At 37.6% G+C, this 17,970-nt stretch overlaps 3 protein-coding genes, 6 non-coding genes and 2 pseudogenes across 10 annotated transcripts in view; 8 read left to right on the forward strand and 3 right to left on the reverse strand.

The window, feature by feature from the left end:
- LOC148680782 (NACHT, LRR and PYD domains-containing protein 3-like) overlaps window positions 1-17,970 on the reverse strand; it is a 463,735-nt gene that overhangs the window by 302,787 nt on the left and 142,978 nt on the right. The window lies entirely within an intron of this gene.
- LOC148680790 (uncharacterized) overlaps window positions 1-17,970 on the forward strand; it is a 796,717-nt gene that overhangs the window by 247,574 nt on the left and 531,173 nt on the right. The gene's annotated exons all lie outside the window — the stretch shown is intronic.
- Window positions 1-17,970, reverse strand: part of LOC148680812 (uncharacterized) — a 451,921-nt gene that overhangs the window by 101,176 nt on the left and 332,775 nt on the right. The window lies entirely within an intron of this gene.
- Window positions 384-2,673, reverse strand: LOC148680815 (uncharacterized; annotated as a pseudogene). Its single transcript, XR_015942118.1, has 2 exons — window positions 2,661-2,673; window positions 384-2,441 (listed from the first exon to the last, which is right to left on the reverse strand). The product of XR_015942118.1 is annotated as an uncharacterized LOC148680815 (transcript).
- On the forward strand, window positions 3,455-13,688 carry LOC148680816 (uncharacterized; annotated as a pseudogene).
- Window positions 8,590-8,671, forward strand: trnal-uag (transfer RNA leucine (anticodon UAG)). Its single transcript has one exon. It is a non-coding gene; the product is annotated as a tRNA-Leu (tRNA).
- trnal-aag (transfer RNA leucine (anticodon AAG)) lies at window positions 9,335-9,416 on the forward strand. The gene has a single exon. It is a non-coding gene; the product is annotated as a tRNA-Leu (tRNA).
- Window positions 10,362-10,443, forward strand: trnal-aag (transfer RNA leucine (anticodon AAG)). Its single transcript has one exon. It is a non-coding gene; the product is annotated as a tRNA-Leu (tRNA).
- Window positions 10,647-10,728, forward strand: trnal-uag (transfer RNA leucine (anticodon UAG)). Its single transcript has one exon. It is a non-coding gene; the product is annotated as a tRNA-Leu (tRNA).
- Window positions 11,392-11,473, forward strand: trnal-aag (transfer RNA leucine (anticodon AAG)). The gene has a single exon. It is a non-coding gene; the product is annotated as a tRNA-Leu (tRNA).
- trnal-uag (transfer RNA leucine (anticodon UAG)) lies at window positions 11,677-11,758 on the forward strand. Its single transcript has one exon. It is a non-coding gene; the product is annotated as a tRNA-Leu (tRNA).

Genomic DNA, 17,970 nt, shown 5'->3' on the forward strand with positions numbered 1-17,970 from the left:
TTGAACTACTGCGCACATGTCCACGCAGATCCACTGATGAGCCTTTACACAAGCCACGGTCAAAACAAATGCAGAATCAAAACTTTTAACAATCCTGAATCAATATTGGAGTTAGTTTTGCACGCTGGAGGAAGGACGACACCATGGCTGAAGTATTTCTGTTAGACAGGTAATGTTATGTTTTAAAAATCTTTCAGTCATGCAGAGCTGATGTAGATTGGGTTGTTATGAATGGGTTATATGCACAGAAGTGTTGCTCAGCCACTGAAATCTTCTGATGAACAAGTTATGTGACTATTTACAGTTTCATAAGGGACCTTTTACAGCATCGATAATATAGATTTTTATTTAGTTTAACAACAAAACATCAGTAAATAGCACTATACTACACTTAGCCTGCTTTACTGAGCTGAAGTTGTTTTTTTTATTCACATTGCTTTATTTTTGAACAATCAGAACCTGTGTGGTCCCTATAATGTTCACCATGCTACTTTGAATATTCGGTCTGTAATAGCATACAAGTATGGCTTATTAATAAGTGTAATTCCTGCACGCCGCAGGTTTAACACTAAGCATACAGTAGCAACTTTAGGACAAAGTGTGTGAGAGAGTCTGATGAGAGACTGATGACAAGTTTTGCTTGCTTACTACATGACTGAAAACATTCATTCATTTTCTTGTCGGCTTAGTCCCTTTATTAATCCGGGGTCACCACAGCGGAATGAACCACCAACTTATCCAGCAAGTTTTATACAAAGCGGATGTCCTTCCAGCTGCAACCCATCTCTGGGAAATGACTAAAAACATGCTAGATATAATACAGTTTTTGTTCAGAATTGTAGTATTATAAAGTTCAACTGGCAAATGACATGATTTAGTGGGTCTCCGTCATCTTTAATGAGCGTGTTCGCGATTTCAGGCTTTGGATGACATGGGAGGGATCATATTTGAAAGATATTATGCTTACTAGTTCCCTTTAAAGGGCACCTATGATGCAAATTCACCTTTGGAAGCTGTTTAGACAGAAGTTCATTGTTGCAACAAGGCTTAAATGTGCTCCACCACAAATACATCAAATAACCTGGTTATTTTGACTCTCGGCTTCATCTGTCTCATCATGTCTGTCTCTTTACTGTTTATCCGAACATGACGCAGTAAAAGTAGACATGCATGTAGGAACGATGGGTTGGGAGAACCAGCTCATTTGCATATTAAGGCAATAAAAAAGATGCTAGAATGTCATCTTACCCCAGAATGTTTATTTTCAGCAGGTTGTAATACATAATTTGAGGGGTATTTTGAGCTGAAACTTTAGACAATCTGGAAACCACAAAGATAAATCTTACATCTTGTAAAAAGAGTAAAATATGTGCCTGTCAAGAGTAGTTGGTGGTTTTTAAGATCATTCAGAATGAGTAAAGAAATCATTGATAAACTATTTAATTGAACATTTATACATCTTATTTTTCAGTCATATTGTAATAACTGCATACTAATGTCTATTAATGCAAAAATATTTCTTAAATGATGAATTAAATATTTGCTAATGCTTAATTATTCATAGTGTACAGTTATAAAGTACTACCGATTTAGTTTTTTTATTGATGAACAATTGATGATGATTTGTACCTAAAAGGCTGCTGCCAATACCTTTTTTAGGCTGATACAATAATTACCTTCATTCAGGCAGGCTTCTGTCACTGCTTCTGTCAGGCAGGCTTCCGTCCCTTTTGGTTTGCTTAGTCACAAGCAAATTCCCCATTCTCATCTTCTTCGATATCCATTCAATGCATTTGATCTAAAATCATACCATGTTTATATATTTGGTAGCTATTTCCTTTTTGGGGATGGTATTTCAACAATTTTCACAGACCTTCAATTTGAATGCCATCAAGTGACTTTCCCTGGAGGATTCCAAGACAGCCTTTGTCCACTGCAAAGAGCAGCTTGGAAATTCTTGCGAGCTGAACTGTTGCTTTAGGGAGTCTGTAGTGATCACAGTGGACACATATATCATGTCCCAGGAAGTCAGCTACCTGATCAAGTTCATTGTGTTTCAGATTTAATATTTGTGACAGGGTTGCGATGTGTTTCCTTAGCTGTGTTGAGCGCAGATATTCTGTTTTTTCATAATTTGTGTCTCAACCAGTCTTGACCATAGTAGTGTGTGAAACATTTTGGCCTGGGGAAGAGATAGACATTTGTTTCCTCTACACCACATTGCATTCTGTTGTTAATTAGCTGGTTCAAGGATTAAACCATGTCGGGTGTTAGAAGAACAGCAACTTTTTGTTCAAACTTGCCTCAGATTTCAATATGTGAAAAGTGTTTGCAGAGCTTTTTTTCAAATTGGGAAAGTCCTAAAGACACGTCATTGAGAAGTGGTTTGTATCTCTGTGAGTAAAGTTCTCCAAACGCATTTTGGACACCTCCCCCGCACGCTATCAATTAAAAACTATTATCTGCAATAGTGGCTTTCGCAAGATCAGCATATTTTTTACGGAGATGACTTCTGGCTCAGTTTGTCAGAGGTAACTGTTGCAGCCTGTTCCAGGTGAGTGTGAAGAAGCTGTACGTCTTGTGTGAAGGGTAAAGTTGATGGTGTGTTGAACTTTTTCTCACTAAGTGTGTGTAAGTCGGAGTGTGAAACAAGTTCACACCATCTAGAAGCATATAGAGACTTCCGTTGATTTGATCAAGTCCACATTTTTTGTCATCAGAACCCTGCAGTGAATGATAGCTGAAATTTTCTGCAAAGAATGCCCTAATTTGAGCGCTAGACTTGGTTTCTGTGTTAGTGTGATTTACTTCGTCAAAACCAGACACTTTTTTCCCAGCTTTACAACTTAGTGAAAAATTGCAGGCTTTACAGTTTCTTCGATGGTGATATGAAGTCAATACGGAAAGCCAACAAGACATGTACAATGTCATTACGGACAACTGACTCATCCTGCTTAATGGGGTTAGAAGCTTCCAAACACACTAACAGAAAGTTTCAGAGAACACGGACTCCGCAGCTTATAAGCTCAAGCCTTTGCCCCTTGTAGGCTCGCCTGAGGTTCTTTTTGGCATCTGCGAGTGTGTCGCCACAACTTTTTGTGGGAAAATATCCCTTTGCAATAGATGCAGTTAATAAATTTTGACTGCTTAGAATTTTGACTGATTTTAATTTGACTTGCCCTGTTCCACTTTTTATTGTGCTCGAAGTTACGATTCTGTTACATACAAATGTTGTACAACATTCTGTATAATAATAATAATATTAACAACATCGAACAAAATAACAGAACAAGCAAAAGTTATTCTTCAACTTGAAAACAGAATTATGGATGCAGAGCGATACAAATGAAGATAGGATGCAGAGCAATACAAATGAAGATGGTGTCTATGTCTGTACAGGAAATGGAAAATAAAATGTAAGGTAATAGAGATATGTAAAGAAATGATGCCTGAGATGGCGGCTAGGATGAATGGAGTAGTGGATGTAGCTCACAGGCTGGGCAGACCTGTGCCTGGTCGAGCAAGAGCTATAATCATCCTTTTTTGCTTTGCGATGGATGCGAGATCAATCGAAAGAGGATACATCAGTCCATGCATTGCTGTGACCCCATGTGCTAGACTCTATTGTGCCTGTGCTTGACCCAATCGTGACTGTGCATGTGCTGGACCCCGCTGTGTCTCTGCTGGATCCTACTGTGCCTGTGCTTGACCCAATTGTGACTGTGCATGTGCTGGACCCCGCTGTGTCTCTGCTGGATCCTACTGTGCCTGTGCTTGACCCAATTGTGACTGTGCATGTGCTGGAACCCACCGCCCCTGTACCTGTGCTGGACCCCACTGCTCCTAACCCCACCACTGCTTCAACGAAAAGAAAAAAAGGCAAATGTATTTCCAAAGTTTTTAAACAGTTGTGAATGTAAAACATTTTATCCCATATTAATTTACTAATCTAATCTTTTTTTTAGAGTCAACAAAAAAAATATATTAAAGACAAGAAACATAAAGGTGAAGTATATCTAAAGGCTAATATCTAGTACAGAAATATGATGTTTTGCTGGTATGTGTTAAAGGTGTAAAAACATAATTGTAAAATGCTATGTATTTATTACTTTTGTAATGTACTCTTTTTTTTGTTTTGTTTATTTTGATAAATAATTTCCCAGTTTTGCTTGTTTAATGTAATGTTTTACATTTTACAACTTTTTTAATTCTAGAGATTAAATTTGTTACTTTTATTCTTATAGCATTTGTTTATTTATAGAATTTTATAGATTGTTTAAAAGCAACTTTTTGGTGATTAACAGGAAAATTATCATTCAATGAAACTTGTACTTAAAACATATAAAAAAGGCTCTAAGTATTCGGGATTGCTTAAAAAGGCACAAAGTGGAAAAATCTACCTTGGCCCTGACAAGTATAATTGCAGAGGTATGTATGACCACAGATGTTGTAATAATTTTAGTGTTGTTGCTAAGTAGTTAAACAAATATTCTTAGAAAATTACAGCTTGCTCTAAATATGTTCCAACTACACTGTTAAAAATTGTCCCGTTAAAAAACAGTAAAATACTGGCAGCTGCAGTTGCCAGCAATGTACTGTTATTTTACAGTATGTTGCTGTAAAAATACATGGACTACATTGATTTACACAATACTCAAGTGAACTCATTTTGCTCACTGAAAGCAACTGCCTCAACTTGGTCAACTGCTGAATGAGTTTATGAAGTAATGTGCTATATATGCTTAGAAGCATACTTATAATGATAACTTATTTTAGTTAATTAGAAAAGTTCGGTTTAACTCTAATGTCTTATTTTTCACAACAGCACACATACATGTAAATCTGGAATCACCAGAGAGATTCTGACTGCATCAGCAACTAAACAGCTGCTATATTTAAATAGAGAAACATGCAGAATAACATCAGCAGTTCATTGTTCATCTTTAACTCATACACTGGCTCTACTCTCCTCCACAACGGTGACAGACAGAAGAAATTAGCTTCAGGTTTTACAGTAAAATACTGTTTTTTCCTTGAATTAACAGTAATCTACTGGCAGCTGTGGTTGCCAGCAATATACTGTTTTTTTTTACAGTCTACTTCCGTTGTGTAAATTAACAGTATATTACTGTTAAAATACATTTTTACACTGTGTTTTTACCTCTCACACCTTTAACCCTTTAAACCCCAGAGCATATACTTCAGTTTTTATTGAAGTGTCCACACTACTGAGTGTTCAAGAAACATGTAGCAAAGCTGAAGTAAATTCATTAATTAACTGACTAATTAAATGATAATTGAGGATTAACAATGAACAAATGAAGAAATACTGAAGGGAAAAAACAAGAACAGAACATACAAAACTTTAGTCACAGCTTTATAATGAAATAACCTGAAGAACAACAAATGATTAAATCATTTAAATGATCAGCGGATGATTAAACAACTCTACAAACATCATCACCAGCTACACTTATTACTTAATACATGTATTTTTGTATAACATCTACTAAAGTTCTTCTTGAGAAAAAGTGAAAGTTTTACGTCACCATCATGGAGAACAGAGTTTTCTTTAGTTGGGCTCTTAGCCCTGTCATTTTTAACAATTATATATCTTGGAAGCTGCAATTGTTAAGAACTTTGTTTAAAAAGCTCCTTTGTTGTGGCAAGCCAGCCAAAAACCTAAATAAGATCTGGTGATGTTCATGTTGCTATTAAAAGGCAGAGTCTGTTCTCATTTCGTATAATAAAATTTACTGCTCCTATTCAATGTTAAATCTATTGTTTTACATTATATGTCTATATATGGCAATGATTTCTGCAAGTTTTTAAGAATATCTTGGACAATAACACTGCTCTAAGGTGTAAGTTGCACTCAAAGAGACATCAATAATCAGCATATGAACCTCAATAATGGTGACAACTAACAAAATTAACAGTTTAACTCACAAACAGGCAACTGAAAGTCTAAACATAAACAACAGCAGAATCAAACACAAATAAAGAAAACTGTTAGACCATTATACAACATTTGTTTATACCGCAGTGCATGCTGGGATATTTGTACCGTGCCACTCCCAGCATGCATTGCAGCATGAAACATTTGAGATGTTACCATTGTTGAGATACAAGGTCAGATTCAAGAGGTCTGAGTGTGTATTTGTCATAACAACTGTATTTGTATGTTATTTCTTAACTGTAAAGTAATTACGGAGGTATCTTTTCTGTTCCCACTTCTCATTAATTAAATTAATACCTGCAACTAAGCATAGAATCTATTGCATGAGGCCCTTCTTCTAGATTTATAACAAAACATTTATCAGAGCTAATGTCAGACAAATAGATTTCTCTATTTATTGACTTTCCAACTTGATTGCTATAATACAAGCATTTTGTTAACTCTTTATTATAGTATTTGGAGAGTCTGAATTTTTTGAAAGTTCAAGGGTGAAGAGCCCAACTAAACCAGCCCCTCACTCCATTACGGTGACACAAAAAACACCTACATTTCTGTTGGATCTCAATGACAATATTCCATGGAAAAGCATAATGAGTTATTTTATTAATAAATGTGGACAAATAGGAGATGATTTCTTATGGATGGCATTTAAAGACCGCATGATAGAAAATATTCCTGAGTTTTATAAAGAGTTGTTGAGAACATGGAAATGCTTTTATAATAATATACAAACTGAGATTGAAGGGAGAAAACTTTATTTACAGCAACCCCTATTTTTAAATCAGAACAATAAAAGCAAAAAGCAAATGTTTTATGAGAACTGGTATGCAGTGGGTTTTAGACAAGTAAAAGACATTTTATATGAAATAAAACCTGGGTTTTTACCGACTCAAGCAATAATAGATACACTGGAGGAAATAGAAGATGTAGATGATAAAGAAAAAATTGAAGATCAATACAAGAAGTTAAGATTAGCATTACCAGATCACTGGATCAAAACTATTGAAGAGAATGAAAAAGAAACAGAAAATAGAAAAATAAAAGTTTTTTTTAAAAATGGATGAAGATAAAATTAGTATCAATGATTGTCCTATCAAGATGTTTTATACATGTTTGTGTAATACTGTGTTTAAAAAACCTAAATCAAGAGAATTTTGGGAAAAGTTATTTGAAAACTTTGATACTTCAAATATATGAAAAATGTAAGATCAATTTTAAAAAGTCCAGCATTGGAAAACTTTGATTGTATGTTAAGACACAACTGCATAATGACAGAGATTATCTTTAAAAAGATTGGGGTATCACAAGATGATTTGTGTAAAGTGTGTTTGGAAAAAAAGGAAGGTGTATTACACCTATCTTTAAATTGTAAAAAGTTGAGTGATTTTATGAAGATGTTGAAAACAATGGTATGCAATTTTCTGTATGATGAAAACATTATTTTAGAAGAATGGGATACACTGTTTTTATTTGGTTTTAATGGGAAAACAAAAAATAAGTTTGCTCTTAATTATATGTTGACTCTTGCAAGATTTACAATATGGAAAAGAAGAAATATTATGAAACAAAAGAAAAAAGAAATTCCATTGGTTTTGTTGTATAAACAGATTGTGACTGAGGAAATAATGGTTATATATGACTATTGCAAAATGTATGAAAAGATGGACATTTTTGAAAAATGTATTACAAAAAATAATCCATATATTGTACAAACTTGGACTGGTTTTAAAGTTTTCTTACCTGGAGATTTTTAAATATTTTATCTTTTAAATATTTGTATGTATAAATGTCATGATTGTTGATGATGTATTTTTTAATGAAGAAAAAAAAAAAAAAAAGCTTGAATCTGCTCAGGAGCAAGTGTCTTTCCCACGATTAGATTGCAGCATCTTAACAAAGTCTGCACTGGAAGTCTCTCTTTGCCATTGCTCCTTTTAGCAAGAGCACCCTATTGAAACAGGAACAGTAAAGATTCACAATTAGAGTATTAATACTCTATAACTGGATTTGAATATAATAACAACAACAATGTGGGGTCTGCTGTGATGGAATCAGTAACTTTCACTCGTTTGTGAAATAACAGTTACCTTGTAATCAGGTGCTTAAATGCATCGCAGCTGGCTGCCGTAAGGAGAAGACTTCAAATGCCTTGAGGTGTGCTCAAATAGAGACAGAACTGTGGTTGACAGGAAGGTGGGAGTTCTTCCTAAGCTGGTATTAAGGAGGTCTCTTTCTTTGTGGAGGAGCTCCAGCTAGGCATGGCTAAATTGAACTGATTTCCCAGAGCTGTTGCGCTACTTGAAACAAGTTGGTGTCGAAACTGCTCAGGGAAAGCAGCTTTGTAAGGTAGTGTGGCCGAGCGGTCTAAGGTGCTGGATTAAGGCTCCAGTCTCTTCGGGGGCGTGGGTTTGAATCCTATCGCTGCCAGGCAGTCCTTTTAGGATGCTTGAGAATGACCTCTCTGCTTGAGCAAACAGACTTGCGAAGAGATACTGCATGCTTCCGCTCACATCCAAATGTAGACTCCTTGGCCAAAGTTGAAGGGCTTCACTAGGAAGCTCTGCGTCCTCTCTGCTGTTCTGCTTCGGTAAAATTGGGCAGAAAAGGGACCACTGCAGCAATTCATCTAGGGTAGCGCGGCCGAGGGGTCTAAGGCGCTGGATTTAGGCTCCAGTCTCTTTGGGGGCGTGGGTTCGAATCCCACCGCTGCCAGATGTGGTTTTAAGCACGGCCAAACTGTTTGAGTGTGTGCGCGTTCGCAGTGAAGGCTGGAAGTGAGAGAGTAAATTTAAGTCGTCAACTAGTCAGTATAATGTGTTCTTTGAAACTCACGGCAGACTCGTTGGTGTGACAGCAACACATCCCCAAGCTCGAATCTGCTCAGGAGCAAGTGTCTTTCCCACGATTAGATTGCAGCATCTTAACAAAGTCTGCACTGGAAGTCTCTCTTTGCCATTGCTCCTTTTAGCAAGAGCACCCTATTGAAACAGGAACAGTAAAGATTCACAATTAGAGTAGTAATACTCTATAACTGGATTTGAATATAATAACAACAACAATGTGGGGTCTGCTGTGATGGAATCAGTAACTTTCACTCGTTTGTGAAATAACAGTTACCTTGTAATCAGGTGCTTAAATGCATCGCAGCTGGCTGCCGTAAGGAGAAGACTTCAAATGCCTTGAGGTGTGCTCAAATAGAGACAGAACTGTGGTTGACAGGAAGGTGGGAGTGCTTCCTAAGCTGGTATTAAGGAGGTCTCTTTCTTTGTGGAGGAGCTCCAGCTAGGCATGGCTAAATTGAACTGATTTCCCAGAGCTGTTGCGCTACTTGAAACAAGTTGGTGTCGAAACTGCTCAGGGAAAGCAGCTTTGTAAGGTAGCGTGGCCGAGCGGTCTAAGGTGCTGGATTAAGGCTCCAGTCTCTTCGGGGGCGTGGGTTCAAATCCCACCGCTGCCAGGCAGTCCTTTTAGGATGCTTGAGAATGACCTCTCTGCTTGAGCAAACAGACTTGCGAAGAGATACTGCATGCTTCCGCTCACATCCAAATGTAGACTCCTTGGCCAAAGTTGAAGGGCTTTACTAGGAAGCTCTGCTTCTTCTCTGCTGTTTTGCTTCGGTAAAATTGGGCAGAAAAGGGACCACTGCATGAATACATCTAGGGTTGCATGGCCGAGGGGTCTAAGGCGCTGGATTTAGACTCAAGTCTCTTCGGGGGCGTGGGTTGGAATCCCACCGCTGCCAGATATGGTTTTAAACAAGGCCAAACTGCTTGAGTGTGCGCGCGTTCGCAGTGAACGCTGGAAATGAGAGAGTAAATTTAAGTTGGCAACTAGTCAGTATAATGTGTTCTTTGGAACTCACGGCAGACTCGTTGGTGTGACAGCAACACATCCCCAAGCTCGAATCTGCTCAGGAGCAAGTGTCTTTCCCACGATTAGATTGCAGCATCTTAAAGTCTGCACTGGAAGTCTCTCTCTGCCATTGCTCCTTTTAGCAAGAGCACCCTATTGAAACAGGAACAGTAAAGATTCACAATTAGAGTAGTAATACTCTATAACTGGATTTGAATATAATAACAACAACAATGTGGAGTCTGCTGTGATGGAATCAGTAACTTTCACTCTTTTGTGAAATAACAGTTACCTTGTAATCAGGTGCTTAAATGCATCGCAGCTGGCTGCCGTAAGGAGAAGACTTCAAATGCCTTGAGGTGTGCTCAAATAGAGACAGAACTGTGGTTGACAGGAAGGTGGGAGTGCTTCCTAAGCTGGTATTAAGGAGGTCTCTTTCTTTGTGGAGGAGCTCCAGCTAGGCATGGCTAAATTGAACTGATTTCCCAGAGCTGTTGCGCTACTTGAAACAAGTTGGTGTCGAAACTGCTCAGGGAAAGCAGCTTTGTAAGGTAGTGTGGCCGAGCGGTCTAAGGCGCTGGATTAAGGCTCCAGTCTCTTCGGGGGCGTGGGTTCGAAACCCACCGCTGCCAGGTAGTCCTTTTAGGATGCTTGAGAATGACCTCTCTGCTTGAGCAAACAGACTTGCGAAGAGATACTGCATGCTTCCGCTCACATCCAAATGTAGACTCCTTGGCCAAAGTTGAAGGGCTTCACTAGGAAGCTCTGCGTCCTCTCTGCTGTTCTGCTTCGGTAAAATTGGGCAGAAAAGGGACCACTGCAGCAATTCATCTAGGGTAGCGCGGCCGAGGGGTCTAAGGCGCTGGATTTAGGCTCCAGTCTCTTCGGGGGTGTGGGTTCGAATCCCACTGCTGCCAGATGTGGTTTTAAACACGGCCAAACTGTTTGAGTGTGTGCGCGTTTGCAGTGAAGGCTGGAAGTGAGAGAGTAAATTTAAGTCGTCAACTAGTCAGTATAATGTGTTCTCTGAAACTTACGGCAGACTCGTTGGTGTGACAGCAACACATCCCCAAGCTCGAATCTGCTCAGGAGCAAGTGTCTTTCCCACGATTAGATTGCAGCATCTTAACAAAGTCTGCACTGGAAGTCTCTCTTTGCCATTGCTCCTTTTAGCAAGAGCACCCTATTGAAACAGGAACAGTAAAGATTCACAATTAGAGTAGTAATACTCTATAACTGGATTTGAATATAATAACAACAACAATGTGGGGTCTGCTGTGATGGAATCAGTAACTTTCACTCTTTTGTGAAATAACAGTTACCTTGTAATCAGGTGCTTAAATGCATCGCAGCTGGCTGCCGTAAGGAGAAGACTTCAAATGCCTTGAGGTGTGCTCAAATAGAGACAGAACTGTGGTTGACAGGAAGGTGGGAGTGCTTCCTAAGCTGGTATTAAGGAGGTCTCTTTCTTTGTGGAGGAGCTCCAGCTAGGCATGGCTAAATTGAACTGATTTCCCACAGCTGTTGCGCTACTTGAAACAAGTTGGTGTCGAAACTGCTCAGGGAAAGCAGCTTTGTAAGGTAGCGTGGCCGAGCGGTCTAAGGTGCTGGATTAAGGCTCCAGTCTCTTCGGGGGCGTGGGTTCAAATCCCACCGCTGCCAGGCAGTCCTTTTAGGATGCTTGAGAATGACCTCTCTGCTTGAGCAAACAGACTTGCGAAGAGATACTGCATGCTTCCGCTCACATCCAAATGTAGACTCCTTGGCCAAAGTTGAAGGGCTTCACTAGGAAGCTCTGCGTCCTCTCTGCTGTTCTGCTTCGGTAAAATTGGGCAGAAAAGGGACCACTGCATGAATTCATCGAGGGTAGCGTGGCCGAGGGGTCTAAGGCGCTGGATTTAGACTCCAGTCTCTTCTGGGGCGTGGGTTTGAGTCCCACTGCTGCCAGATATGGTTTTAAACAAGGCCAAACTGCTTGAGTGTGTGCACGTTCGCAGTGAACGCTGGAAATGAGAGAGTAAATTTAAGTCGGCAACTAGTCAGTATAATGTGTTCTTTGGAACTCACGGCAGACTCGTTGGTGTGACAGCAACACATCCCCAAGCTCGATTCTGCTCAGGAGCAAGTGTCTTTCCCACGATTAGTTTGCAGCATCTTAAAGTCTGCACTGGAAGTCTCTCTCTGCCATTGCTCCTTTTAGCAAGAGCACCCTATTGAAACAGGAACAGTAAAGATTCACAATTAGAGTAGTAATACAGTGGGGAATAAACCAGAGTCAAGAGATGTGTTGATAATGTGAGTCAGTGTTGGTATGACTTTCTGACACAGAAATGAAAATAGCCTCACCATTTACTTTCCTTCACAAAATAAGGTATAGTGATAAAAATGCTGGCTTACTTTGTGTTCCAGAAGACAGGAAATGTTTAAAACCACATGATGGAGAGTAAATGGTAAGCTCATTTTTATATTTAGGGTAAACATCCATTTCATGCTTGCCACTTTAAGCCTTTATACTAAAGTTCACTTTTTTGTTCTTTTTTGAAGACCTGATAGTGCTGAAAGAAGAGACACATCAATGGAATGAAATGGAAGAGAAACAACAAGAAATAACGACTGATGAAAAACCCACACTCACTAAAAAGACTTTATCACGTGGAAGATCTGGGAAATCCAAGTCTAGGTGTAATTACAGCTGTAAACAGAGTAGAAAGAGTTTCTGTCAAAAGCCAAACCTTGATGTTCACACTAGAAAGAAACCTTTCACCTGCAAACAGTGTGGAAAAAGCTTCTATAATACAGGAAACTTAACAGTGCACATGAGAATTCACACTGGAGAGAGGCCGTACACATGCCAACAGTGTGGAAAAAGCTTCTATTCTACAGGAAACTTGGCAGTGCACAGAAGAATTCACTCTGGGGAGAGGCTCTACTCTTGCCCTCAGTGTGGAAAGAGTTGTAAGCAAAATGGCAATCTTGAAACCCACATGAGAACACACACTGGAGAGAGAAGCTTCATTTGCACACAGTGTAGGAAAGGTTTTTCTCAAAAACAAAACCTTACCATCCACATGAGGATTCACACTGGAGAGAAACCTTACACATGCACGGAGTGTGGTAAAAGTTTCCCACATACAGGCTCACTCAAACACCACATGATAAGTCACACCGGACAGAAGCCGTTTGCATGTGCTCATTGTGGAAAGAGCTTCACAACCAAAGCTAGGCTCATGAATCACACGAATGGTCACACTGGAACCACATGTGATCATTGTGGAAAGAGTGCAAAGACTCCATTAAGCAACACATGAAGACTCACTCAGGCGAGCGTTTTCGATGCAGTGAGTGTGGAAAGGTCTTTAAACATAAAAGAAGCCTCATCAATCACATGAAGCTTCACAATGGAGAGAAAAAATGAGGCCTTGTCCAGCGGAGCTTAAGGCTTTCCCGGGATAGCATCTCGGGACAAGTGTAAACTCTTGAATACATCTCAAGTTACTGGAATGAAACCCTTTGAACCTGAAGATTTAAACTCAATAAATGAAGAGGGGTGAAGATGTACCAGATTGTGAGAGTTTCTACAGGGCTGCAATGAAGCAAAATAACTCTATATGTGTTTCAAGTTATTATGAACTGAGAACCAAATTTGTGCACATTGCACACTGCAATCAAATGATCGGCTCTGAAAAGAGAATTAGAAAGATTAGGGAGGAGAAAATGTTTGGGGAGATGCAGAGAAAACTGTCCTACACTCTTAGATTGTGTTTTTGATCGTTCACACTGTTTGATTTTTACTCCCTTGAACAAACAGATTTGCCTCCAATTTTGGGCTTTTGTCTGCAGTTTCACAAAACTTGTTGGTGAATAAAAGTCGGCCGGTGTGAACTTGCAGTCAGTGTTGGGAAGGTTACTTTGGAAATGTAATAGATTACAGATTACAAATTACCCTATTTAAAATGTAACAAGTTACTGTAATTTTCGATTACTTTATAAAAGTAAAGTAACTAATTACATTTGATTACTTTTTGATTACTTTTAATTTTCTAAAAAACATTTTCAACTAAATAATCTTCAAGCATTTATACAGAGCAGGAGTGACCTTACAGTAGCTCTGTTTACTGTTAGAATCTCAAAAGCTTTCATCACTTAAATAAAATTAATTTAATTTATTTAAATTTAAAGTAGAGCCACCACAAAACCAGACCTGATCACAGAAACATGTTTACTGTTGTTACAAAATCAAAATGTTAGTTAGTTGTGCAGGTGATTTATGTGGCATTTGCAATAAAAAAAAATACATCTAATTTTAGAAATTTTCATTTTTAAATCGAAGCCACTTAAATCCAAATCAATCACATCTTAGTGATCAATAAAACTGCCAATTAAACATATGAGGCAGAACTGTTCATTTCAATTATTTACTGTAGATAATATGCTGTACCAAACAGAAATAAATTATAGTACATAACAGCAAAAACAAAAAAAATCCAATAAAACCAGGTGTTACAAATTTTAAACAATATTGATCCGCGATCTGTAAATGTAGCTTGTGTGGACACTACTGCACTACTTCACTAATAAAATAGCTTCGCTACTGTGAAAAGCTATTTGATTTTTTAGCGACGCTACCGTCACGCTACTGAGAAATGTAGTTAAGCTAGCTACACTGGTAATGTGATAACATCACTTTGGCCAGAGGAGTCTGCTGGTGCCCTGAAATTCACAAATCGATAACTTTATAAATCATAATATATCATTAGAAATGAAAGGGTCTGTTTTTATTTCTGTACACTCACGATAACAACAAAAACATTTGCTTTTATAAAACAAAGAAACACTAGCTTACATACCTGCAGATGCTTCCTCATGCTTTTCAATGGCAAGGAGGATTAGACATGGTGCACCCATGGCCATTAATTTGATTTAACAGTAGGGGGGACAATAAATATAACATTTCTTATGAGCAATTTTTTAAAGATTTTTTGAAGGGGACACAAATAAACAGCCGAATTGTACTTCTAAAGATATGTCTCCGCAGTTAAAAATGGTTTTATTGTTCATATTACAGCATGGAGACTACATCATTATGGTTAATTTCAAAGTTTTTCTCAAGTTCAATGACAGCAAATTTTTCTTGAAAACTATTTATTGCATTGTTTGTTGTGTTGTTTACAGTCAACAGACTGACTCCTGAAGCCGAATAAATGCAGGAAAAGACATTTTCCATACTCATAATAACTAACTGGTTTACATTACACTTGTTAAATTAAGAGATCATATTGTAAATTGGTGAGCCTGTGAGGTTCATCTGCTAAACAGCCACAACTCAGAAAACATTTTTAAAAAATGTTCACCCCTAAAAGAATTGTCATTATCCCTTCAATAAAGCACAACACCCTTACCTGACACTGTACATCTGACTGACCCTGCTCTGCCTGTTCCTCAATCAGTTCTTTCTCCTCTGCCTGTGATTGATAATGTGACATTAGTATTTTCATAAGCACTCATTCTGAAAGCCAAATTGCTTAATATGTGAACTTTTTGTACTTGGAGTTTTGCTGCACTGAAAAATGATCTTATGTCCATTTTCCTTTTCTCTGTCATTTTATCATTGAGGTAAAGTTGGTTTTATATTTGCACATTCAGTCTCTCATAATATAACCTCAGGAGAGTATTCATTGGAAATTCTAAATAGTAAAATTATATTAGCAGCCAACAACCATCAAAGTACAGCATTGTTTACAGTCAGTGTTAATATTATATTGGTTTACCTAAAGGTTCTATAAAGACGTTGCAACTGATACAAAATACAGCAGCCAGAGTTTTATTGAAATTGAAGACACCAGAACATATCACAGCAGCATTAATAGAATACATTTTAGGATTCTTTTATTAGTTTATAAGGCACTACACAACATGACACCTTTCATTCTTTTCTGACTGCTTATCAAAATATAATCCAAACCGTTTGCTACGCTCTTCTAGCACTCGACTTTTAGAATTTCACTTTGTAAATCTGATGCAATCTGGCGGCACTTCTTTTAGTCACTATGCTGCAAAATCTGGGAATTGTCTCCCAAATGAAGTGAAAGAATCCACCAGAAATTATTTTTAAAAAGCTTGTTAAGAAGCACCTTTTTAAAATTGCGTATGAATATAAGTTTGTGAAGTTTATGCAATTTATGTATATTGTGTAGGTTTATGTACATATGCATGTACGGTGTGTGTGCATGTATGTAAAGAATATTGTGTGTGATTGTGTAGATGTATGCATATATGCGTGTACATGTATGCTTTTATCTGAGTATATATTTTGCTTTATTTGTCTATATATTTTTTTATTTGGTTTATTTTACAATGCCTGTTTGTTGTTTGTGAAGTGCCTTGAGTTCCATGTATGTAGGAAAAGTGCTATACAAATAAAATGTATTATTATTATTATTATTAATGTTGTTTTGAAGTAAAACTTGCATGAGATTTCAGTTCAAATATTCAAAGTACCATGGTAAACAATGTATGGAGCTGTTACTGAATGAATGTGCGAATATAAAACCAACTTTACCTCAATCATTTTATCTAGTCCATGACACTGCAATGCAAGTTTATTCTGTAGCACATTTTACATACAATGCTAATTCAAAGTGCTTTACATAAAGAATGAAAAACTATCATAAAAATCATCACAACAATAAAAACAAGGACATTTTATATTTTAAATTAATTTAGTCAACTAAGAACAGAACTGAAATTGATTATACAAAAAATAAAGTGGGGCTTGTTTGGACGTAGCACAGTGCTCATTTAGCAAATCCACAGATAAATAATATGCTAATTGTGGCCGTTAATGTAAAGTTAACATTATGCCAAGTCGTCACAAATGAAACAATGCACTTTGGCCTATTATTTTGCAGTGCGCCACTAACGTATGCAACAAGCTACAGGAGTAATTTTAACCGCTAATACAGCAGATTCATGGACATCGGTAATCTGCATTTTTGCCGCAACTAATTTATAAATGATTCTGCATTAACTTTGAAGAGAATCGTTTTATTTAATGTGATTAATACACCATACTTACTCAAATTCAACATTTACCCGTAGCTACACACCTAACTTCTGTCTGTCTGTCTGTGACTGTGTGTGACAGGAAGCGTGTACGTGAGGAGTAGGTGGATCAAACCACTTTGAGGAAGCGGGGGTGAACTCTTTCTAAATGCATTTTAAATAATAAATGCGGGTTTTTTTCTACTTAGACAATTATTTTAGGTATACACACATATATTCTTCAAAATAGAGAGTTCGTTTATATATATACATTTATATATTTTATTTGGTGAGGAGGAAAATGAACTTGTTCCCCCCGGGATTAACGCCTGTGGTTGCGCCGCAAATCAAAAGCATCCGCGCTTGAATAAATGGCCTTAGCAGAAGCCATCGTGAATATCAAAAACAGGCAAAGCAATAGATTTATATTATTCAACATATAACAGAGATTTAAAGAAAAATATTAGATGTAACCCCATTTGTAATTTTTAACATTTTCAAAAGTAACTGTAATTTAATTACATATTTTTCTTAGTAACTGTAACTAATTACTGTTACTTTTATTTTGTAATTAAATTACGTAACGGCGTTACATGTAACTAGTTACTCCCCAACACTGCCCACCGTAAAGTCAGATGGATGAACAGAGAAGTAGAAGGTTTCCGGAACTATATCATTAATATTGTTCAAGATTTTTAAAATTATTATTTTTTATTACTTTTATAATTTATTATGATTACAAAGTTGGGTGACGGGGTGGCGCAGTAAGAAGGGCTCTCAACTCGAGGCAAAAAGGTCACTGGTTCGAGCCTCGGCTGGGTCAGTTGGAATTTCTTTATGGAGTTTGCATGTTCGTGCTCACATGCATTTTAGGTGAATTAGGTAAGCTAAATTGTCTGTTGTTGTAAATGAGAACAGGTTGCAGCTGGAAGGGCATCCGCTGTGTAAAACATATGCTGGATGAATTGGCGGTTCATTCCGCTGTGGTGACCCCAAATTAATAAAGGAGCTTAGCCAAAAAGAAAATTAATGAATGATTATAAAGTTTTATAACTATTCAAGATTTTTTAAATCAAACTTTGATGCATCACTCACTTTTGTTTATATCTCAGACAGTT

This window comes from Danio rerio, chromosome 4 (genome assembly GCF_052040795.2).
Source record: "Danio rerio strain M-AB ecotype USA chromosome 4, GRCz13ab, whole genome shotgun sequence".
Classification (NCBI taxonomy): domain Eukaryota; kingdom Metazoa; phylum Chordata; class Actinopteri; order Cypriniformes; family Danionidae; genus Danio; species Danio rerio.